Below are 24,132 nucleotides of genomic sequence, written 5' to 3'. Positions count from 1 at the left end.
AGCATATATGCAGATTCGGCAGCGCTACAACAGGCCTATAGCTCATGCGTAGTCCTATATATCACCCGGAGATCATGAACTTTTATTTTCCTGCACGCTGCGCATACGCTGAGATGTACTCAATTGCAGATGATTGCGTCAAATGTATTTTTATCTTGACTACAATGTCAGATCGTATAGTTGTATCGACAACTGGTTACTGAAACAGGCCCACAAGGAATACCAGTGTTTTCGCAAACAATACGCATGGCGTTATTCACACTGCACACACCAGGCACATTACTTCCAGTTTCACCGTCCGTAAAGGTGAACCCATATTATCGATGCCTTTCAACGCACACTTCACGCCACAGTCACACTACATATTTTCGAAGGTGATGCCGCTGTTCCTCGCACAGGCCGCCACGTGTGTCCACTTCTCTGAGATAAACAGCCAGCCAGCGTGGAGAATATTTCATCACGCACTTTATCAAACACCTATTTTCTCTGACACATGCATACCACAGCTAATGTTGCCACTGTGAGATGATGATTAAGCTTTCAAAAAGAAAAAAAATTGCCCCAAGCCTTCGAGCGACTGCACTCCGCTCAGCCCACGGCGGGAATGTTTTGCCAACCACCGCCTTGCAATTGCACCAGTGACGTCATGCTCTGACGTACCTCGGTAGAGGTCTATTGTCGGCGTCGCATTCAGTCGTGGGAAGGAGAAGTTGCGATAGGCAGTCAGCGTCCGCATGACGGCGGCCACTCTTGAAGCAAACATCAGTCATATTCTTGCAGACGGAGCACCCAGGAAAAAGAAGTGAATGCGTTCTGTGCCACACCAGACTTTTGCAACCATCTATCATCCCGCCAGTACAATAAACATCTCTCACCCGTAACAGTATGTTTTAGTGCTTTTATTTTTAAGATTTTCCCACATGCATTGTGATTCAGTGAAATAATCGTTTCTGAGTGTAAATTGTGGAATCATATCTAGATCTGAACGTTCGTTTTGGATGACGTACATTCATTCTATACACACATAATAACTCTTGTTTCGAAACAAAAGCTTTGCCATTAGTGTAATCACACCTGTTTCCTTCCATAGTCTTTGTTAAGCAGCATTTTAGCAATCGTGAATTGGGCCATATACAAAGATGGCTGAACCGGATGTCAATAGTTACTCTCCTGGCCTTCCTTTTTCTCTCTCTGTTAGCTATTCTTCGAAATATCTAATAAGTACCAACACCACGAACTTCAAAGTGTGCAAGATACAAACTTGATTGGCGTGGCCCAAGTTATGTAATTATTCTTGAACATCAACTACGTAGAATTTTTGACATTAGACTACTGTGTTCATATAAACATTGTTTATATGTGTACGCGTGTCAGCTCTGCTAAACTTTCATCAATTTTTTTTCACCATAAAATATATGCAATACTTGCGTTGACACGTCTGTTGGCACTTCGTCTCTGTCGTAAATGAGTTAGTGCTTGCGGCGCCTAAAGTGTAGTTCAATCTTTTGCAGCAAGAGCACCCAATTTCAAAATACCATGTCTGTAGCAGTGCTCTGGCACTCACAAGAACAGGTCGAACGAGGCAGACCACTTGCGCATACCCAACGGGATCTGAAAGAGCACAAACAGACAGTATTGCGTCAGGTCGTAACAATACTCATTTTCATGGTGCCCCAAACTCTTCGAAAAGAAAATGAGAGTAAGATACAAATCTGTGGTTAGTACCTCACCTCTGACAGACAAACCTCGGCCGCTTAGGAGTCATGTTCGCTTTGAGATAGTTGACATATCGCATCGTCAAACGATGCAACAGCACGGATAACAATAGTAAAAACAGTGGTTTGTGGAGAGGAAAAGTGCTTACTTCTCCTCCTCATGAGGCACTGGGCTCACTACTGCGGATAAATACAAGCAAAACAAAAGAAGGTAGCGGAAAGTACTGGACACACTCGTGACAATTTTTTATCCAAAAACAGCGAAAGTTGGGCTAGTTGGTGGTTCATACTTGGGAAGTAAAAACAGCACGAAAATATAAACAAGGAAAGAGGAAGAGACGACACTGCCCTTATCCAAGGCACGTCGTGCCAAGCACAGGTACCTTTTTCTGGATTAGAAAATGCAGTGGCTGCACAGCAGCAACGACGCCGCGAAGACAACGCACGCGAAATCAGTATTAGTATCCGTTCCCTTCCTGGTTTGACATGTGCTGGCCATCACACAGCCTCCCCTCAATATCCCATAAAATTTCATTGCAAATAGAATTAGGCAGACACTGTCGCAGGAGGATTCGAAGGGGTGGGGGTGGGGTTTAAAGGCGTTGTCGTCAATGCCACCGTCATGTTCGCTATAAGGCCTAAATCGATAACATCACCCAATGCATTGTACGTTATACGTGTGAGTAAACGGGCGTGAGGGTTGGAAACGAACCTCAAATGAGGCGGCCACCTCAGTTGCACGAAGTAAATGTGTGCGATAACATGGTCGTGCGTACGTGGCCTGCAATTGATGCCAGATAAAGGCGAGATAAGATGCGCCGCCCATGTTTCTGTCACCAAATGAGCATGGCGAGGCACCGGTAAACGGTTTACATTGCTCGAGCATCAAATGCAACAAAGTGTCGTGGAACGGGTGCTGGCTTTCATCCTATCTCGATAGATGGCTAAATTACGCTTACTTCTCATTGATATAGCAGTGGCATGAGACCAAAAATGTTGAAGATTAGCCACGGTTGGTTTCTTGTACTTGAATTGGTCCAGCAAATAACAGAAAAAAAAAGAAACTGCTGAGCCAGCCGACAGAAAATCACAGAGTGCTGTGTCCTTTTGTGTTGGCGGACTCGGTAGTTTCTTCTTTTTCGGTATGCGCTGGACCTCTTCAAAAACCGTATGAAAACTATACTTCCTGGAGTGGCCGTACTTTCCTACACCAGCCTTCTTCAGAGAAGTTAATAGAAATAGCATCCAAGTGAGTTAGCTTCTAGCTTTCCTTGATATAACATTCCAATTCACTGCTTTCACTTTCACTGCTTACGTCGGACCTCTGAGCTTTAACAGAGCAGCTGCTGAAGACGACCGTCTACATGTGCACAGCAAAATAAAGTTATTACCATCAGGAATCAGGATACACTCCCTTCATCGTCTTCGTATTCCTGCTCGCCTATCTTCTTATTCGCTCCCAAAACTCTAGCACCAATTTTTCATGCTTGAGATACAAGATCTTCGTCAGCAAAAGAAAAAGTACACACACAGAGAGAAAGGGACAGGAAAAAATAAACTGAAAGAAAGGCAATCATCGCGGAAAAGAAAAGAAAGAAAAAAACATATAGCCACACAAAAGAAGGTATGAAAAGAGGCACAACAAATTTCACCATCTCCCAATAAAAAGAACCGTGAGTAGCATGCGAAGCAACGCATGCGTTGATTTAAAGTTTTGTTCATTGCGGGCAAGTTGCCGGACGTTAACGCGTCCTCGCAAGTGGAGCACACCATGAATTCACTTTATTTTCTGTTGTTGTTACTCGTTACGAACTCTTTTTGGAACACATCACGCGGTTTCAACTCTACGCCACATCAAAGCACATAGGTTCATCACACGTCTGCAGAATCTCGTTCCCCGACGCCATCATGTGAATGCAGAGAGAGCGTAAGGGGGAGAGGCCACAGCAATCCAATCCAATCCAAATCCAAATTTTAGTTTCGCATTGCCCAAAGCCTAATACAGTGCAATGTTCATGCGAGAATAGGAGATCAGAGAAAAAGCTTGACTAGGCTCTGGTCCCCCGTACAGCAGCAGTGACAGTACGAAACAAATCGGTATCAAAAATATTATTGTCCACAATGTTGTATTGTAAAACAAAACTAGCAAACATAACAACAGGTTAACAGCAAAATAAACTGTGCATAATGAAAAAAACACTGCAAGAGAAAGAAATGATTGCCAAGAACTACTCAGGAATCATATGTTGCTCCATACATTCTTATGAAGACTTACGCTACAAAAAGAGATCCAGCCAGCATTTGTTAGTACTGTTTAATACATCAACATTTTCTTAGTATAGTTTGTTTAGAGTGAAAGCGAGTACATGATCCAGGTTTTCTTCCCTATCAAAAATGCGTGCGAAAGAAACGTGATGTAAAAGGTGATACCTGAAAGTGTAGGAAATTATATTTGCTCAAAGATTCGTTTTTGCTTCAAATAGTTCTTTTCTTTTTAATATATTATTTATATATGTTCTAAGCATATTATGCTTGTTGTGAATTTTCATGACTTTAAGTTTTAGGAATGAAGGAGATGCGTGTTTCAGAGACAAGAAGTTTTCTAGTGCATGCTGCACTTTTTTTTTGGACCACGAATATTTGCTGTAGGTTTTATAAATAAGCTCGTGTTTCCCCATATTATTGCACAATAATAATAGTGTGAGTTAAAAAGGGAAAATTTAACATTCTTTTATAGCTAAGAGTAAAAAGGTGACGGTTCCGATTTAATACGCCAGCTGCACTGCTTAATTTTGGCAATAAAGCTTTAACGTGGTGATTCCCGGACATATTTTCCTATTTCCTAAAAAAATGCACCAATAGTTTCAATCTGCTTGTGTATTTTTATCTGAAATGTCCTGCGAGTTTTCAAGTCCTCTCTTTTTTTCCTAAATTGCCGGGGGCATGGTACACACATTTATTTTCGATTCACTTAAAATAAGTTTATTTATCCTACACCGGGTCTACAAGTTATAACAGAATGTACTACCCTTTCGTGTCATGGTTTACAAGTCTCTTCCTTCAAAAGTACTGAACAATCATCGGCATACATTATATACTTACAATTATAATAAACTCTAACAATATCATTATTATGTAAAAGGAAGAGCATTGGTCCCAGTATGCTACTCTTGGGAACACCAAATTCAATAGGCCTAGGGTGGGATTTATGTTTATTTAACTCGACGTATTTGTAGCATGCTTTCAAATAAGATTTAGTAAGTTGAAGTACTTTTTTACGTAACCCGTAATGTTCTAACTTATCCCATAAAATTGAGTGGTTAAATCGATCGAAATCTTTAATGAAGTGTAGAAATATACTTAGTGTGATGAGTTTATTTCTAAAATTGTATATTATTTCCTCTTCTTGAACCAGAAGTGCGGTCCCAGTGCCACGGCCCTTTTTGAAGCCTAATTGACGATTTGTTAACATGTTATACTTTCTTGAGAATTTTTCAGTTTGACAGTTTATTAGTTTCTCAAGTCCCTTTGAAAATATGGGCAAGATTGACACCAGACAATAGTTTGTTAAGCTATTTTGGTCTCCTTTCTTGTAAATTACCGAAACTTGAGCCACGTGCATGCTGTCTGGAAAAATATCAGTAGAAAGAGAGAAGTTATAAATGTGTGCAAGTGGGGTGCAATTAAATTTCTAATGTATTTGATAGACTTATTTTTAACTCATCCGCATCGCAGCTGCGACTGCTCCTAAGCTTCTGATAAAACGTTGTTACTTCAGCGGCAGATGTCGGCTGCAAATACATTGTGTGGGATAATCTCGGAACACGACAAGCAGCTTCTTACGAAAGCCCGAATTCGCTAGCGCGCGCCTATAATTACGACGAGGAAAGATAGCGTTGGTTTATCGCGCGTCTTCAGAATATCGTTCCCCGACGTCATTCTATGATGGCTCAGAGAGGATAAGTAGGAGAGGCCACAGCACCTTATTCAGCCCATAGAGTTTCCTAAAATTAACTAAAGGGGACTCTGGCGCTGCGATCATTCAGCGACCATGGAAATGATGGCTACTAAACACATTTGCCTAGTCTTCGTACTTGCGGATGGCAAATCGTACTTGCAGCTCCGTTTATTGCCGTGTTTCGGTTTTGTTTTGAAGGAGAGATTCAACCCTTTTGAACTTAGTGACCCGATTTGAAAAGATAAGTCTAACAGAATAAATGGTGAAGCGCAGCCGCTTAACATTTCCTAATATTTGTTTCGTGAGAAGACAACTCCAAGTCACACGAACACACACGGAGCCAAAAGCAGGCCAGAAGTACGAAGATTAGACAAATGTGTGTACTACTCATCATTCCCATGCTCGCTGAAGCGCCGTGTGGTTCAGCTCCCATAGAAACTAGCGCCAGAGTTTCCTCTAGTGTGTATTAGGAAGCTCTATGATTCATTCCACACAGACCAGAACGCGCAAGCGCATGAGCGCGTTCTAGCAGTGGTGGGCCAGCCGTTGCGCACGCTCAGCAAGGGTAGTCACGCATACTGGATAGAACTCAGCCATAAGCTGTTCGGCATTAAAAAAAGATAAAAGAGTTTGTGCACGACATAAAGAGAAACAATGACAGAAAGATACAGAAAGAGAAAACAAGAAATAGTGAGAAAGAAGAAAGAGAACTTGATAGCGAGAAAGAGTAAGAAATAGACATAGAAACAGCACGGTAGACGTACATTGGCTTCAGCTGCAATTCCTTCCGGTTTCGCGCCACCACTGCGACATTGCATCAACGTCCTCTTATTAGTGGGCCTACTTACTATAATAGATACAGTGTATTCACTGCCCTTCTAAGTTCGTTATACTGCCGGGGCACAGTGAGAGTACTCTAAATGCGTGTTCAGTAAAAGTGGTTAGGGATTTAGAGTGATATAGCCAGTTACAACTGAAAAATAAATACGCGCTCCACCCCTAGTACTGCAGCAAGCCTGTCGTTCGCCTGCGCAACAGAGCAACGGCTGTCAGTTTTCGTTCGAACGATGAACACGTTTTCGACAATTATGCAAATACTACGCACGTTGCAACTTGAAAGTTTGTCGTTACTTGAAAAACGTTTTGTTTCGCAGTGCAGTGAAGTCTGAATTTTCGATGAAACTTGCAAGAAAGTAGAATTTTCCGACCGAAATCTAGCAAACAGAACACAAGCCGGCACGGGCAAGTAGTATGTGTGAAACCAAGAAAATATGACGTCACGTAAACATTTGACTATAATTGAGTAAGACATGTCTACTAATTCTGGCATCGGTGGGACGGGGACTCCTGTGGGCAAAGCTTGCGTTTCTTCTTAGGCGGTAACCGACTATAGGTACTCAACTATAAGGAAGCGCATAAAGCCTTCCCGTAAGCCTCACACTTGATGAGGTCCTGTTTACGAAAGTATGGATACGGGCAAAGGTGTGTACCGCTCAAGAAGGCTTATGTGTTTCCGTAAAAACAAGGCTTCTCGAAAGGCCTCCATTTGCAGGCTTGCGGTCTCACGCCCCAGCCGGGCTAACCTACGTGGCTAGATAGTGAGAAATGCGTCTGCGCTACGCCAGTTTGACCAACACATAGTACTCCCATCCTTGTTACACATTTCAAGCCCTTTAGTTTAGCTCACGAATCAGAATCGTACAGCAGTACACTCCTTTCGTGCCCTAAAAAACGAAGGAAGCGTCAAGGCGGCGAAGAGTTAACTTGAGATAGGCAAGAACCAGATGTATGCCCTGAGAGACAAGGAGGGCAAAGTAACTACCAATATGGATAGGATAATTAAAGTAGCTAGGGGAGGAGGTGTACAGAGATGTGTTCAGTAGCCGGGACAACCGCGACCGTAATGTAAGAACTATCAGTAACCCAGATGGCATACCACTAGCAATGACAGAAGAAGCCAGGAAGAAGCCTTGGAAGGAATGCAAAGATGCAAAGCTACTGGTGAGGATCAGGTAACATCAGATCAGCTAATGGTGGAGAATAGATATTGTTAGAAAAACTAGCCACGCTGTTTAAAGAGTGTGCTCAGACGGGTAGGGTAACATAATTTTTGAACAATGCTACCATCATCCTTATCTATAAGAAAGGCGATGATAAGGACTTGAAGAATTACAGGCTTCTCAGCTTGCTCTCAGACGTGTGCAGGCTATTCACAAAGGTAATTGCTAGCATAATTAAAACAACATTACAATTCAATCAACCAAATGATCAAAGAGGTTTTCGTACGGATTACTCAACAATGGACCACATTTATACAATAAATCACATGATAAATAAAAGCACAGAATACACCCAACCACTAGCCTTCATAGATTAAAAGAAGGCATCTGATCCAGTAGAAATATCAGCCGTCATGGAGGCAATGCAGAATCAGGGTGCCGACGCAGCATATATCAACATCCTTATGGAAGAAATTAACAGCAAATCAAATGCATAGTGTTTCATAAAGGAAACGGCAGTATACTAATAAATAACGGTGTAATACAAGGAGAAACTTTCTCTCCAATGTTATTTAGCACATTCTTACAGGAGGTTTTCATAGGCCTAGAATGGGAAGAGCTAGGGATACGACATAATGGAGAGCACCTTAGTAAGCTCTGGATCGGCAATGACATTGCATTGATGAGCAACTCAGGGGATGAATGAATATTCGTTATTATTGAATCAGACAAGTGAGCAGAACGGTAAGTCTTAAAATTATTCTGCAGAAAACGAAAGTAATGTACAACAAACTCGGAAGAAAACAACGTTTCGAGATAGGTAGCAGTGCACTTGAAATTGTAAAGGAGTACGTACACTTAGGACATGTAGTGACTGCGGAGCCGAGCCACAATAACAAAGTAACTAGAAGAATAAGAATAGGGTGGAACACATTCAGCGGGCCTTCTCATACTACTAGATTGCCACTATCTCTCAGGGGGAAAGTATATAACTTCTGCATTTTACCGGTACTTACCTACGGAGCTAAAACCTAGAGGATTATAAAGAGGGTTCAACCTAGGTTGAGGAGGACGCAGTGAGCAATGGAAAGGAAAATGATAGGTGTAACCGTAAGAAACAAAATAGAGCAGTGTGCATCAGGCAACAAACGGTTGTTAAGGACATCATAGCCGAAACCAAGAAGAAGCTATAGTCATGGGCAGTGCACGTACCGCGAAGGCAAGATAATCGTTAGACCGTACGAATCCCAGACTGAATTCCAAGATAAGGCAAGCGGTTAAGGGGCGGTCAGAAAGTTATGTGGGCTGATGAGATTAGGAAGTCTGCGGGTATAAAGAGGCAGCAGCAAGCACAGGACCGAGCTGACGGGCTGGACATGGAAGAGGCCTTTGTCCTGCAGTGGGCGTAGACAAGCTGATGATGATAACAATGAAGATACTCTTTTAGAGTTTTTTGTAGTCTTTGACATAGATATTTTGGATATTTTAATAAAGCAGAGATCCAGACAAGTACTATATCATTCGTGTCTTGCGTATCTGTCGTGTTTGGGCTGATTTTTCAAGTACGCAAGTGCATTAATGTCATATCACTGCTCCGTCGTATGTGGCATTTCAACCCATCTCGTATTCTCTCCTGTATACAGAAATGGTTACACGTAATGTGAAGTGGGCTGCGGCGATGGCGTAGTGGTTAGAGCATCCGCCTCGCATGCAAGAGGTCCGTGGTTCAAATCCCGGTACCGCGCAGTTCCCAACCGGATTAAAAAAAAATCCGCGTGTTGATGGAACTGCATTAAGAGGCCTGGGGTGCGGCCTCACCGGCAAACACTGCCGAGAACGCACTCCCTCACCAGAGAAGGATTGGCCACCCTGGTGCAGTATCTGGCCACTACCTCCCACATGCTTACGTCAAATAACTCACGGCCCTCAGTCCCCAGCAGCTGCGAAGCAACTGACCATGGCGGCGGTCAGATCTGCAACGCAGCAGAGGGTGCTAAGAATCTCTGGATCCGGACAGGCCGCCATTGGAACCTGAACTTGGCAACGTTTAATTCTAGAACCTTATCTAGTGAGGGAAGTCTAGCTGTACTATTCGAGGAGCTAGAGGTTGTTAAATGGGATATAATAGGGCTCAGTGAGGTTAGGAGGACAGATGAGGCCTATACGGTGCTACAGAATGGGCACGTCCTTTGCTACAGGGGCTTGGCAGACAGAAGAGAACTGGGAGTGGGGTTCCTAATTCACAGAAACATAGCTGGCAACATAGAGTAATACTATAGCATTAATTAAAGGGTGGTAGGTATCGTAATTAAACTGAATAAAAGATACAAGATGAAGGTAGTACAGGCTTACGCGCCTACATCCAGCCATGATGACGCTTCAGTTGAAAGCTTCTATGAAGACGTGGAATTGGCAATGAGTAAGGTAAAAACACAGTATACTATAGTGATGGGCGACTTTAATGCAAAGGTAGGGAAGAAGCAGGCTGGAGACCAGGCAGTAGGAGATTATGGCATCGGTACTAGAAACGCCAGAGGAGAGCTACTAGTAGAATTCGCAGAACGCAATAATTTACGGATTTTGAATACCTTCTACCGAAAACGAGAAAACCGCAAGTGGACATGGAGGAGCCCTAATGGCGAAAATAAGAACGAAATAGACTTTATAATGAGTGCACAACCTGGAATCGTGCAGGATGTGGAAGTGATTAGCAAGGTACGATGCAGTGACCATAGAATAGTACGGTCTCGAATTCGCCTAGACTTGAAGAAGGAACGACAAAAACTGATACGCAAGAAGCCAATCAATCAGCTAGCACTGAGAGGGAAAGTACAGGAATTCAGAGTGTCGCTGCAGAACAGGTACTCGGCTCTTAGTGAGGAAACGAACCTTAGCGTAGATACAATGAATGATAATCTAACGAGTATCATTACGGAGTGTGCAGTGGAAGTTGGAGGCAGGGTAGTTAGACAGGACACTGGCAAGCTTTCCCAGGAAACGAAGAACCTAATTAAGAAGCGTCAAATCATGAAAGTGTCAAGTACAACAGACAAAATAGAACTGGCAGAGCTTTCGAAGTTGATTAATAGACGTAAGGTATGCGATGTAAGAAGGTATAACATGGAGAGAATTGAACACGCTCTGAAAAACGGAGGAAGTGTCAAAGCATTGAAGAGGAAACTTGGGATAGGCAAAAGTCGGATGTATGCACTAAGGGACAAAGAAGGCAAAATAACTACCAATATGGATAGGATAGTTAAAATAGCAGAGGAGTTTTACAGAGATCTGTACAGTAGCCGTGACAACCACGGCCTTAATACTATAAGAACTAGCAGTAACCCAGATTACACCCCACCAGTAATGATAGAAGAAGTCAGGAAAGCTTTGGAGAGCATGCAAAGGGGCAAAGCTGCTGGTGAGGATCAGGTAACATCAGATCTGCTGAAAGATGGAGGACAGATTGTGTTAGAAAAACTAGCCACCCTGTTTACGAGGTGTCTCCTGACGGGAAGAGTACCAGAGTCTTGGAAGAACGCTAACATCATCTTAATACATAAGAAAGGAGATGACAAGGACTTGAAGAATTACAGGCCGGTCAGCTTGCTCTCTGTAGTATACAAGCTATTTACAAAGGTAATTGCTAACAGAGTAAAGAAAACATTAGAATTTAATCAACCAAAGGAACAAGCAGGATTTCGAACAGGCTACTCAACAATTGACCACATTCATACTATCAATCAGGTAATAGAGAAATGCTCAGAGTATAACCAACCCCTATACATAGCCTTCATAGATTACGAGAAAGCGTTTGATTCAGTAGAAATATCAGCCGTCATGCAAACACTGCGGAATCAGGGCGTAGATGAAGTATATATAAACATTCTGGAAGAAATCTACAGGGGATCAACTGCTACCATAGTGCTTCATAAAGAAAGCAACAGAATACCAATCAAGAAGGGTGTAAGGCAGGGGGACACAATTTCCCCAATGCTATTTACCGCGTGCTTACAGGAGGTTTTCAGAAGCCTAGAATGGGAACAGTTAGGGATAAGAGTCAATGGAGAATACCTTAGTAACCTGCGCTTCGCCGATGACATTGCATTGCTGAGTAACTCGGGGGACGAATTGCAACTCATGATTACGGAGCTAGACAAGGAGAGCAGAAAGGTGGGTCTCAAAATTAATCTGCAGAAAACGAAAGTAATGTACAACAACCTCGGCAAGGAGCAGCGCTTCGAGATAGGTAATAGTGCACTTGAAGTTGTAAAAGACTATGTCTACTTAGGGCAGGTAATAACCGCAGAGCCGAACCACGAGACTGAAGTAACTAGAAGAATAAGAATGGGGTGGAGCACATTTGGCAAGCACTCTCAAATTATGACAGGTAGTTTGCCACTATCCCTCAAGAGGAAGGTATATAACAGCTGTATCTTGCCGGTACTTAGCTACGGAGCAGAAACCTGGAGACTTACAAAGAGGGTTCAGCTTAAATTGAGGACGACGCAGCGAGCAATGGAAAGAAAAATGGTAGGTGTAACCTTAAGAGACAAGAAGAGAGCAGAGTGGATTAGGGAACAAACGGGGGTTAAGGATATCATAGCTGAAATCAAGAAGAAGAAATGGACATGGGCAGGGCATGTAGCGCGTAGACAGGATAACCGCTGGTCATTAAGGGTAACTGACTGGATTCCCAGAGAAGGGAAGCGGGTTAGGGGGAGACAGAAGGTTAGGTGGGCAGATGAGATTAAGAAGTTTGCGGGTATAAATTGGCAGCAGCAAGCACAGGACCGGGTTAACTGGCGGAACATGGGAGAGGCCTTTGTCCTGCAGTGGACGTAGTCAGGCTGATGATGATGATGATGATGAATGTGAAGTGATGTGTTTGATTTTTTTAAGGTCACAATCTACATAGATAACCATAGCATGTAAGTGTATTATAAATCTGGGAAAAGTTATATAACTCGCTTTATTCGCGGCTCCAACTGAGCGCTCGCCACCTAGCGGCCACGCCTGAAAACGACGCTAACAGGACCAAGTTTAAAAGTAGATATGTTACCACAGTACAGACGTCGAGAAGCGGTTCATAGTTCCTTTATTTTCACCATGCCACAAGTGAGAGCCTGAAAAGGAAGAAAGCGATGTCCGAAGATCATTGCAGTACGCCGCAGTGCGTGACATCGCGGTCGAAGTATAAATACGTATCGTTCTATCATTTCCCAAAAGATGCGGGAGACACAAAACGGAGAAGGATGTTTGCGTTTGTTCACGACCTGCATGTTAACCTCGACTCTAACCTTCAGACTGACGCCATCTTCATCGATTTCGCAAAGGCATTTGACAAAGTTCCTCATGAGCGCCTACTACTAAAGCTTGCCGCGTTGAATTTAAATTATGACGTATTAGCATGGATTAAAGAATTCCTAACTAATCGTTCGCAATCAGTTTCCGTCAACAATCAAATGTCTAACACTACCCCCGTAACCTCAGGTGTCCCTCAAGGGTCTGTCCTAGGCCCGCTTCTGTTTTTGATTTACATTAATGACCTACCATTACATGTATCTTCTAACATACGCATGTTTGCAGACGACTGCGTTATTTATCGTAAAATAAACAACGTTTCGGATAACACGTCTCTTCAAACTGACTTACTAAGCTTACAGGATTGGTGTAACCTTTGGCTAATGGAACTCAACCCTAACAAATGTAAAACTGTTTACTTTCACCGCCGTCGAAATCCGATAGTATTCCCGTACCAAATTGCTGACACAAACCTCGAATTAGTTCCTTCCTATAAATATCTCGGAGTAACCCTTTGTAGCGATTTAACCTGGGCAACGCATATTACGAACATCATTGCATCTGCCAACAAAACACTCGGGTTTTTAAAACGCCATTTGCGTCACGCTCCTAATAATGTCAAATTACTAGCTTATCAATCTCTCGTAAGGACGAAGATAGAATACGCATCAGCCATTTGGAGCCCCCATCAAGCATATCTCATCAATCAACTCGAGTCACTTCAAAATCGAGCCACACGATTTATTCATTCTACGTACTCTTACGACGTCAGCATATCGGCACTGAAAACAGAATCTGGCCTATCATTGCTTGCATCTCGTCGCCGCATTTCTAGTCTCTCCCTTTTTCACAAGTTTTTTTACAGCTCGCTCGGCAGGCCACCATACATTCTTCCTCCGGCACGCATCTCCCATCGCACTGGTCACCCGCAACAAGTTGAGCGGCCGCGTACGCGCACCGTCACTTTTTCGTCCTCATTCTTTTTTCGTGCAGCTACGGACTGGAACGGCCTTTCTAACGAAATCACCGCCATAACCTGTCCTACCACTTTTTTGAACACCGTAACAAATTACCTTGCATTGTAAAAAAAAATGGCTTTCACGTTTTCATATATGTACCCACCCCTTATGTAATACCCCTTCAATGGGGTCTTTAAGGTAATAAAATGAAATGAAATGAAATGAAATCAAAAACTTGAGCATTGTAAAGCAGGTGAAGGTCACTGAGGTAGGTCGGTCTGAGCAATTCGCTCACGACGAGCTCATTCTCCTAGGTCAGTGCACCGTTATTTAGTGTGTGTACATTCTCATCAATATTCAGGCATATCTAAGCGCGCAGTGTAGTTTCGTTCATATAAGCAAGCGCCTGAGGAAATTTGTTGCGTTACGTGTGGCTGCATTTTTCACATATAATAAGTTGTTTGCTATACAAGTTATAGTGCGACCGATACTATAATTAAGCAGGTGTAATCCTTTCTCGCGAATATATATATATATATATATATATATATATATATATATATATATATATATATATATATATATATATATATATATATAGCTATGATGTATTGGCGACGTGGCCTGGCTCCTACCCCAAGTTTATTTCATTCTCACTTCTTCCTTCTCTACTTCTCCTAACCATCACTTCACACGTCACATGATTCCCCCTCCCCCCGAAAGAAGGCATGGATTATGAACAAGAACAAGTAAACAAGGCAAGGTTGAGAAGTCCGAAATGTCAAAATGCACAATTGGTTTCATGTCCCAGTGGTGTTCCGTAAATTCGCAAAACTTCAGAAAAGAGTGCAGCAGTCCATTGAATGGGGAAGTTCTGGTGGGCGAGGTTGGCTGTGGCGTTCTGAAGAAGGTAACTGCGTCTTGAAAAACTGCACTGACCATGACATGACTTGAGCACCTGCTAGAAACGAACAAGGTTTGAAGTCCTTGGAGCATTTGAAGGTCGAATGTCGCAGGCGCCGAATCCTCTGTCGTACGCGCTGCATTCTGTGTCGCGGCTGAAACAGAATTAGTGCTTGCAGCCTGCAAGAACTGAAGTTCAAGGAATTATGTCTATGTTCGTGCGTTGTACAAATTATAACGTTCAGTCTATTTCGTAGTTTTCTATGGGGTCGGCTCCGTTGTCGGAAACTGATTGGATGGGGTGTCTGAATCTTTGCGTGGTAGAACTGGTGACTTTTTGTTTTTTTCGGTGTTTCCGTTGGTTTTGGAGCTGTAATCTTAGGCGCAGTCTTAATATTTTGTGCCAAATGCGTTTCTGGCGCCGATTTCTTATGCGAAGTTGCCTCGCTTCTTGAATTTGTTTTAAGAGGCTTGCTCTGCATAAGGGATCGGCGCCAGAAACGCATTTGGCACAAAATATCAAGACTGCGCCTAGGATTACAGCTTCAAAACCTCAAGAAACACCAAACAAGACAAAAATTCACCAGTTCTACCACGCAAAGATTCAGACACCATCCCATTCCTGTACCAGTCCTGTACGGGTTCGTCGTACGCTGATCCGGTGTACTTAGGGATGTCAAGGTCGTCTGATGCTGCTGTCATGATGCTTGGTGGTCTTGGTGGTCCACGTTCTTCTGTGGTCCACGTTCGGTCACTGTGTCTCGCTGAGGTCTTCGATGATAATGGCCGGGCGATGAAGTGGTTGCGAGGTCTTCATCCTGCCGACTCGTGTGACGCTCTGATGTATTGGCGACGTGGCCTGGCTCCTACCCCATGTTTATTCCATTCTCACTTCTTCCTTCTCTACTTCTCCTAACCATCGCTTCATACGTCCTATATATATATATATATATATATATATATATATATATATATATATATATATATATATATATATATATATATATATATATATATATATATATATATATATATATATATATGGCCCAGGATCGGGTTCTGTCTCTTTCTGCTTACTTAGAATGACGCAGTCGACAATTGCACCTTGTGGCCGAAGCCACCTGTCCATAGCCTCGTTAGTCGTCAGCAGGGCGGGTTTCTCCAGCCAGGAATACCGCCCGCGCTTCCTTGGTGATGGAGTTATCAACCCGGCCGCTGCTTCAGCTGCGTATCAGACCATCAGTGGACGACATTCATGCCTCCCATGCGGTACCAGGGCATGACCTAACGGACAATATGACACAACTTTGTGGCAGGAATACGCACGGGCTCCCATTCTTTGGAAACGCTGTTCAAGCTTTCTACAGCCGGCATTCTGCTACCAATACTCTACCAAAATACGAGCCACCACGGAACTCCATACTGGCTTCCTTGCTCGTTTATCTCAACATTGTGAGTACGAAAACCACTGCAGACTGGGGGAACGTTATCCCTGCCTCTTCAGGCTTAACTCAACACAGCGCCGTAGAGCTGCGACGTACCTTCACGCAACTCAGCGTCACGGTCAATGCCGTGACAGCGATGAGCTCAGCGCTGTTCCCTGCAATCCTTCCGGCCCCGAGCACAAGCGACGCCATGTTGAGTGCAGTCGCCTCGCAAGATTTTGAGGCCTGCTCATATGTGAGTAACGTAAAGAGCTGAGGAGCGCCCTCTTGCAGCTTTCAGAGCAGCTCGGCTGCTTTGCCTCGGTGATTTCAGCATTCTCAGGTGCTGCCCCGCCATCGCCGTCCATCTTGTAGCAGCATACCTGGGTAGACATCGTCAGGGCACCGGCGGTGCGTGAGGCCTGGACAGAGCACTGGAAATGGTTCGTCACATTAGATTGTTTTCGGGAAGACGCAGTGCCGTGGCACTGGTATGAAGGCTGGAAACAGCAGTTGTAGGCACAGTGGAGCTCCAAGCTCATAGCTGCTTTCGGTCTGGTTCTATGTGCTACCTGCCCGTAAAACTCGACCTTCCCCGAAGACGGAGCTTAAGAGAAAAGCCCAATCTGGAGGATGCATTTCCTGCCCCTACTGTCTTGCTATTTCTCAGTGACCAAGGTGAAGGGGATCTTCACGATCATGTAACTCTGCCTTACACAGGCATTTCTGCTGTCGTATGTGGAGCTCTTGATCACCGGCCCAATGGTGCAGCTGTGTCCGGCGGGTCCCTGACACCAAGCTTTACAGAACGCCTTGCCACATGCCCCGACGCAGGTAGTCCTGTCTACATAGAGGTGCCGGCTCTCGTAAATAGTGCCTGTGAATGCACGTAAAATACTAGATGCTTATAATGGCGCTTCAGCTTTTTATTACCGCTATGTTCTTTTAAAAAATTGGGTGACACGATGCAGAATGACATTGCTAAATCAAGTGGCTTTCGCAGGGTTTTCTTCAAAGGCGAAATTTGCGTTGTGAACAGGCTTGGACAGACAATTGTGCCTATATATTTATTCAAATTTTATTCGCCATACGCATATCAATGCAGAATTTTTTTAGTCTATCTGATACACAGCGTGTGCGATTAGCCTTATTCTATGACTTATGCTCTCTATAGCAATTCAGTAAAATGGATAACGAAACGTTGGAATATTTATACTCACTTGTACAGACCTTCCTGCATTGGTCTTCCGTCCTAAAGAGATTTTTGCCAGTGCCGCAAAGGGAGGGATCAACTCGTGTACATTTCTTTGTACCGAAATCAAAGAACCAAGCTTCACCCAATGGAATACAGTAACCAAGGATGGGCGGCTTTAGACATCGGGATGGTGTAGGTAGGTATGTGGCTGAAAATTTTGCAAGACAGCCTTATTTTTATATGTATACATATAAGAATACTTAATCAATGAAACAATTTTGAAAATATTTCCAAATCAGTAATTGTACTATAGGCTACCACATGCATTTTAGCTGTCAATTTCAAAAGCAGAAGCTATCTGTACTTTGGATCATTGTTTTTACAAACATCTATCCATGGATATACGTACTTCCTTCCTCTTTACACTGCGATGAGAGATACGGTCGCAGAAACTGCCATCATCTTATAAGAGCCGACATTAACGGGCCGTGCTTGTCACCACTTGGTCTCATGTGGCCTGATCAGGCTCAAGATCTACTCGTCATCAGAGGCCTTAAACAAGGCTATCAATACTCAGGTCGAGCTTATAAATACGAAAAAGGTCTAAAAAAACAAAATCTACGCATTTTCATGTAGTTAATCACAACGAGTGGGCAAAGCACTGAAAATCGTTCTTACCGTAAATCACCCTTGACAATACTATCTCACGCAAGCAAATTAGAGACAGCAAGCGTGTGCAGTAAATAGTTGAGCCACTGCTTTCGGTGCCCTGAAATACGGGGTACCAGCTCGTTGACGGCGTTGCCGCTCAGTTTTTCCGGTAGACGGGATTGCTTCTACGAAATAAGTTTCCTTTTATATATATACTTCACGTCACTCAGTTTGCATTATATGTGAAAACATTCGGGTAACGTCTGGTTACTCACCGAGACGATACCCAGAGCTTCAATCGTGGATTTTTTTTCCCCGTTGGCATCGCGACTCTTTAACCATACCCTTCAAGTCTGCACGCCATGCAGCGCGCAGACTCCGAAGTTAAGCTTTAACTGAATAGTCGTCGGCTCGTTCTTCTTCAGCACCAGCAAGAATGATGCCACATTACTTCACTTCCTAGCTTACACATGGCGGCACCATTCCGCCTCCCCTACCACTGCCAACCGAGGATGGCTTGGGAGAGAGACTGTGTGAGATATACAAACTGGCCTTTGTGCCATGGCACGAAACTGTCTCGGTAGGTTTGTTCCATAAAGAAAAAAAAAGCCTCGGTAAGTTTGTTGATATAGCACCCAGCGCTGACTGTCACGTCCAAGAAGTCATAGGTTCAATTTCCCGCGGTAAAAACTCTTGCACTTTCTTTTTTCATCTCTTAACGTCCTGTTATTTGACGTCATTTCCGTGACGAAAACACATCATGTCGTCACGTCTTAGTGAACCCTAGCATAAAACACGCAAGTGTTTTATGCTAGAGCATAAAAAGTATCGGCAAAGTGTCGGCTTCATGGCGTGTTTTTGTCACGGATATGACGTCAACTTAAAGGACGCAAAGTGCATTTTTCATATCATTCGCTTCTGCTTATGCCACAATTCCTTGCCGGCTTGTATGCTTGTTTGATTCAACGTTTTTGCTTTAGCTACAAATGTTAGACGAAACATGTGAAAATAAGGACACATTTTTACAGACGCTCTTACGCGAAAAAAATATTTTCATGAGAGGCGTTCTACTGTACAGTACTATGCGACTTCTTTGAAATGAATAAATGGCAAGCTATACAACGTACGTTTCTTCGTCTTGCAATTCTTGAAACAATTCCATCCTGAAATAAAAAAGAGGCACCAACAACTCCTTAAAATGTGAATACCAAGACCGTAATTTGGATTATAGTAAAGCCGCGGTAAAGATTTCGCATGTGATAAAGCCTCCAATGAAATGTTATCAGGTGAGCCAGATGAAGGGTGCTTGAGTGTTCTTGAAATTTACCGACATCTTAAACTGGCTTTCTTGGCCAGGCTGAGAGCATGGATTCAATTAAAAAGACATTTCGTTGCTGCTGACGTAACCTATGTCTCCTGTTTAACAAACAAAGTTATAGAAGCTGACAAAAGTGTGCTCGTATTAGGAACTGCAAAAAAAACACAGACAGTCATATCCACAAAATGAATAATATCAGAAGAGCTTGCTCGGAGGTGCGTGGAGCGTTTCTTGGCGAGACCAGTTCTGAAGGTAGGCTTGTTACCGAGCCGGCGAATTATATGTACGTTGAAAACAGCCTTGTTGGGCACGTTTTGTGGCCTCCACTGCACAGTGTTGACCACGTCAATCAGCGCGTTAACCACCTGCCCCTATATGCCGCAATGGCCTCATGCCGTGAGTCAGAAGCCTTACACTCATAAATTGCAGATGTGGAGCTATCAGGCGTTCTTCGACAGGATGGAAAGCAGGCAGGTAAGGGTACTTGGGAGAATATTGGCAACCGTGCGTAACACTTATCGTAAAAACTTGATACGTAGTGCTGGGCTTAAGAAGCGACGAGATCGAAGTGAACGTAGATGCGAGGAGGCGAGCGCGTGGACAATCGAAAACTAACCCCTTGAGTGGCAGAGCGCAATGTAAGGAACATTCTTAGAATTATCGGAGAGGGGACTGTAGCGTACACTGGCAACACTGATGTACACTCCAGCGCCGCCAGACAGGACACGAGCATAAGAAGCTTGACGAGAAAGCTTCTAAAATGATTTTAAATACGCGACGTTAACTGCTACAAGCCACTTACCATAAATGCTTCGATGCTTTCCAGGTTTTTTCGCGAATTAATACGTGCATTGGTGTTCCTCGTTATGATTTTCCTTTTACCTTATGAATTCTTGTCTCTAATTAAGATGTGCCATTCAAATACCAACAAAATATGTAACCTATTAGATTGCAGTCTGCGTGTACGTAGATTTGAGTAGAAAATTTTACACTGAAATCAGGCAGTATTTGTAGTATATATGCTCCCACACATTCGCCAATACATCTGTGGATATACCAGTGAATGCAAACGCCTGCATTTCTCTGATTTAATGCTCAATTCATGCGGAGCACACTCGCGATGGCATGTCGATTCTTTATGAACTACGAAAGCATGATGAGTAAAGTTATATCATTAAGCAATCAAGACAACACACGCGTCGACTGTTATCTTCCTGTGCACCGGGGACACTAAAGAAAAATTATAAGTCTGTTTACATTGATGAATTGTCGTCTGAAAACGCTATTGTCGTCAAGTACACCATCATAGGATTAATATCAGCGAAGAAAGTCAACCTCAACTTCTCATGTTTAAATTTTGCGCCAAAACCTTATAGCGTGACCTCACGCACTTCAAAATTCACATATATCGAATATTGACACCATTCGCCGCACTAAAATTTCTCGATGTGGATTCTTTCATAAGCGCTCGTGGAGTTTGGTGTCCTCAAAAAGCACAAGAGAGCTTTCGTGGCTGTGTGCGTATGTGAAACCGTCGACCAAGATCCCAGGATTGTCTTTTCTGTAAGTGGTGGCGAATCCAACTGATATATCTTGGTTTCCATAACATGTCGTTCAGACTAGAGTGCTGGGCAGTAATGCCGTAGAATGTGCTCACGCGTCTTCTCACAGACGCAAATGTTGCATACATCTATTTCTTACTCTTTTTTATCGCTATTTCTTTCCTTTCTAATATGCCCCCTCCCTTCCCCCAAGTGTAGGGTAACCAACCGAGCCAAGCTTGGCTAACCTCCCTACCTTTTCTCTCCATTTCTCTCTCTCTCTCCCTCTCGATGTATCTGTCAAGTCTATGGCCACATCACAGGACAATGTACTTCATGTTCACTGATTGAAATCTACGCTATAGGCCCCAGTAGGCGCTGTCAAGACCTATGACATCGTGGTGAATGGCATGGAAGCTTTAAGGTGGCATCCTATCAGCACTTTCTTTTCGCGGTTTCTCTCGCAGCACGTTCCAACCACCAGCGCAGTGCTTTTTTGGATTGTGAAGGAGAAGGTTACTCCTACGCAAGAAATCGTTTTCTTCCTAGGTGTTCCTTTCATTTATCGACTATCTTAAGCAGGCCTGTTTTGTTCACGTTTGCGCACAAACCTTCTTTAACATAAAACTATTTCCTCCTTTTCTCAATTTAGTGATAGAAAGCACTTCTTTGAGATAACTGCAAAGTGAGTGACCGCTAAGTTTCCCACTTTGGATGATGTTTCAGTTTTCAGAAATTCGCCACACAACAACACAAGGTTTTGCTTCTTTGCCATAGAAAACTACATGTGATGATCGGAGAAGCCCATACACCCACACACATTCATATTGTTCACGCATGTAGATCGACTCCCGGGTAGTTGACCCATTTTTAACTTTATTTGTGATATTGAAAACACGGCTTGCTTTGTCATGAGCTCCCGAAAGCCATTCATCTGTCTCGAGAGATATATTACGGACTACGCAGCATATGCTTTATTCTGTCCGTGCGTCAGTCTCAATGTGTTTGTGTTTTGCAACACAGACTGTATTTGCTCGCCAGGTTTTCCTGTAAGTGCTCACAGTAAAGGAGGTTGCAAGTTTTCGCGTAAACATGACGTATTTTTGATAGATCAAAAAATACAACGCTTCTACTGAACAATACAAAGAAGGGCTCATTGGCTATGAACCAACTTACCATGAACCTGCAGAACACATAGAAGCAGTGCCAACACGCAGCGTTGGAGTTCCATTCGTCGGAGCAAGCTCCAATACATCTGCGTAAGAAACCGCAAATGACGCACCCTTTTAAAGAAAAGTCTTTTGCATCGACTGTTCTGGAAACAACCACTTTTGTTGTTAACGTAGTAGCTTTCTTGCGACTTGTATGGAGTTTTCTTTAAAATATTTTCATGCACACTATGCTGATAGAATGGCGTTGGAGAAGTAACACTACCAGTGCGGCGTAGTGAAGAAGGATTGTTTAACAAACTTTTAATAAACTTTTACAACTACAATATCAAACTGTTTCTTAGGCTACTTACTTGATTAATAGACTGCACGAAAACACAGCTCCAAAGCAAGACGAGAAAAAACTGAATACAGAAAAGGCATTCTCTATGAATATTTATTTTGAAGGAATTTGTTATACACGCCTAAATAAATGAATAATTACTATTGTCACGTGCTACAACAGGTCTTCAGCTAGGACGAACTGAGCTGGCGGGGAGACGCACCGAAAACTGGCAAGATGGCTGCCTCAATAATCAACAACTAGCCAGAGCACGCGCTGCCCCAGAACATCGTCTTCCGTTCTCGCGGGCAGCCATGGCTTGCGCTCGCCGAACTCACGGCCAAATGGCATCATTCCCCCTCTGAAATAAAAAGGCATCACTCTGATGCTCGGAAAGTACAAAGGCAAAGTCGGGGTGAACCAACAGAAAATACGCTCATACACCAGAACAGCGATAAGGTTCATGCGCAGTCACACTACCGCGTGAAGTACGGCTTCAGTCGCACTACGTGCACAATTTCCGAGGAGCGCCTTCGCCGTCGTGGCGAGAAGGCGCCGTCAGGGACTACCTCGTAGTTCACATCGCTCACACGTCGCAACACTTTCTATGGTCCGAAGTAGCGACTGGGCAGTTTTTCCGACAATCCTTGGCGTCAGATTGGAGTCCACACCCAAACTTGATCGCCTGGATGGTATTCAACTTGTCGATGGCGAGCGTTGTAGTGGCATGCGTCTATACTCTGCTGGTGCGTAATGTGTAATAAGTGTCACGGTGGCGTGCTAACTGGCGTGCTAATTCGGTGTACTGGGTAAGCTGCACCACGTCAAGAGTGATCAAAGCGTTGCAATTGTGTGGAAGCATCACATCCAGCATGGTCTGGACCTCACGTCCATAGACAAGACAGAAAGGCGTGAATCACGTAGTTTCCTGGACGGCAGTATCGTACGCGAATGTGACGTATGGTAGCACCTGGTCCTAGGTCTTCTGCTCAACATCCACGTACATAGATAACATGTCAGAGATGGTCTTGTTGAGTCGCTCTGTCAAGCCGTTGCTCTGCAAAAGATATGCCGTGGTCTTGCGATGGCTCGTGTAGCTGCGCTTGAATACGTCATGAAAGAGCTGGGCCGTGAATGCTGTTCCTCTCCCTGTGATTACACACGACGGGGCGCCATGTCGTAGAACGATCTGGTTCATAAAGAATTGGGCGACATCGGAAGCCGTAGCGCGTTGTAGTGCCTTTGTTTCGGCGTACTTCGTCAAATATTCGGTGGCTACTACGATCCACTTGTTGCCGGCAGATGATAGCGGAAAGGGCCCCAGTAAATCCGTTTTTGTTTGATCAAATGACACTCAAGGTGGTTCTATTAGTTGAAGAAGCGCCGCGGGCTTTAGTAGCGGGGATTTGCGGCGTTGACATTCCCGGCGGCTTTTCACGTATCGCTTAACTGATGCAGAAAGCTTAGGCCAGTAGTATGCTTGTGGAACTCGAGCGAGAGTTCGAGAGGAACCTAAGTGACGAGATGTGGGCTCATCGTGGCAGGCAAGAAGAATGTCGTCACGCATGTCAGTTGGCACAACTAGAAGATAGGTTCTCTCATTGCCGTTGGACTTTTTCTTATACAGGTCCCCATCTCGCAGACAGAATGGCGACAGACTTCGAGAAATACATCGAGGT

General features: G+C 43.7%; 1 long non-coding RNA gene across 1 annotated transcript; it reads right to left on the bottom strand.

Annotated features, from left to right (window-relative positions):
- Positions 1-1,434: 1,434 nt before the first annotated feature.
- Positions 1,435-22,253, bottom strand: LOC142765033 (uncharacterized). The gene is made up of 4 exons (XR_012884032.1): positions 22,139-22,253; positions 19,231-19,266; positions 17,478-17,660; positions 1,435-1,611 (listed from the first exon to the last, which is right to left on the bottom strand). It is a non-coding gene; the product is annotated as an uncharacterized LOC142765033 (long non-coding RNA).
- Between the last annotated feature and the right edge of the window lie 1,879 nt (positions 22,254-24,132).

The sequence above is a fragment of the Rhipicephalus microplus genome, chromosome 6 (genome assembly GCF_043290135.1).
Source record: "Rhipicephalus microplus isolate Deutch F79 chromosome 6, USDA_Rmic, whole genome shotgun sequence".
In the NCBI taxonomy this organism is placed as follows: domain Eukaryota; kingdom Metazoa; phylum Arthropoda; class Arachnida; order Ixodida; family Ixodidae; genus Rhipicephalus; species Rhipicephalus microplus.
The sequence above is the reverse complement of the archived record's forward strand: the minus strand, read 5'-3'. Positions and strand labels throughout refer to the sequence as shown.